We start from the raw sequence: 1,706 nt of genomic DNA, 5'->3' as shown, positions 1-1,706 counted from the left end.
TTTACTGAGAGAATTCAACCAAATTCCGTGTTTATCGTTTCGGCGACAGGAAAAGCTCTGGTTCCAGCAAGATCTCAGCGTCGTTGTTCCCGAATGAACTTATTCTCGAATTGCGCCATAGTCAGTGGCGGACGCAGGAATAAATTATGGAAGGGGTTTCATAGTAATGTTAATTTTATAGATAATATTCACTTTGTCCCAATAAAGATGACAACGTCCTGACTCATGAGATTTTATACAGTATATATTTTATGTATTTAGTGAAGAGATGAAAACGTGTAGAGATCAAGGTGTTTCTTTTATAGGAATTTGAACGTAGAACTTAAAATTAAACATAGAAGGTCATTTTATTTTAAAATAACACGGGAATTCATGATTAGTTTATTTTAAGTCTATGCAATATGTTTGATACTGTAAATGAACCAGGAATTTTCTAAAATAAACTAAAACAAACTAACATCGAACTTGATTCTATCTAACAATGATCACCGTATTATTTATATGAATTTCCGATTTAGTTTTTCATATAATACTCCCTTTATTTTTAAAAAATAGGAACTTTGGAACAAACACGAGTTTTAATATAATATTAGTAAAATAAGAGAGAAGAAATGAAAAAAATGGATAAAGTAAGAGAGAGAATTTGAAAAAATAGTGTGACCAGTGTTAGTAGATTGCCGGATCTATTTCCCAAAATTGCGAGTTTCTATTTTTAGAAAACAAAAAGAGTTACTACCTCCGTCCCTGAAAATTTGACAAAGTTTACCATTTTAGTCTATCCCTGAAAGTTTGACACACTTCACATTTTACCATTTTTTTATAGTGGACCCCATATTCCACTAACTTATTCATACTCACATTTTATTATAAGAGTGAATTACATAAATGGTACCTGATCTTTCACTTTCGCACGAAAACGGTACCTGATCTTTATTTTATATCGTTTATGGTACCTCGTCACTAAAATACCCCCTTTCCAATTCAGAATGACATCCATGTCCCAGAGGGTAGGTTTGTAATTCCAATTGATGTCATTATTATTGTGGCAGATTGCCTCACTACTGTATTTGAATTTTAGCACCAAGTCATATCAAACTTTTTTTTTTCCCTTTTTATATATATATTTTACTCAACTCCCCTTTTGTCTATTTCTTCTCTCATTTCCTTCTTTCTTCTTTGTTTCTTCAATGTCTAGGTTGTCAAGTACTTACGAAAGTTACTCGGGTGAAGGAAGAAACGGGTGTCGTTGGCTTAGAGTTGAGTACGAAAACTGTTGGTGTCGCCAAAGAGCAAGTCTCAAAATAGTGGCTGACGCACGACGAGAATCTTACGGTATGTTGTACTTCGTTTGCGAGAAGAAAGGTAAGGTTGGGGGTTGTCATTTTTTTCAATGGTGTTATCCAAAGTCGATGGACAAGGATTCTGTTGGGCAGATTCGTCGAGAAGACGTTGACGAAGTTGAATCACAAAGTTGTGAAGATCGAAAGTGTGGCCGGACAGTGGGAGCTGGATGTAAAGGGAAAGAATTTTTTCTTGTATGTGTTGCTTGTTGTTCTTTAGTTGTTGCAATTGCTGCTATGGTTATTAGTTTGGTAAATTAGATCCGTCTATTGGAAGCTTAGTGTAATACAATTATGTTCAGTTGATTTGGGGAAGACAACTACATTTGTTATTATTTTGGTACTACATTTGTTATTATTTTGGTA

The 1,706-nt window shown here is 34.2% G+C and overlaps 1 long non-coding RNA gene across 1 annotated transcript; it reads left to right on the top strand.

The window, feature by feature from the left end:
* Positions 1–879: 879 nt before the first annotated feature.
* On the top strand, positions 880–1,706 carry LOC125217659 (uncharacterized). Its single transcript, XR_007175785.2, has 2 exons — positions 880–1,007; positions 1,196–1,706. It is a non-coding gene; the product is annotated as an uncharacterized LOC125217659 (long non-coding RNA).

This window comes from Salvia hispanica, chromosome 1, assembly GCF_029641045.1.
Source record: "Salvia hispanica isolate PSC_SH4W2 chromosome 1, Shi_PSC_v1, whole genome shotgun sequence".
NCBI lineage: Eukaryota > Viridiplantae > Streptophyta > Magnoliopsida > Lamiales > Lamiaceae > Salvia > Salvia hispanica.
Note: the sequence above shows the minus strand (reverse complement) of the source record. Positions and strands in the feature narration are given on the sequence as shown.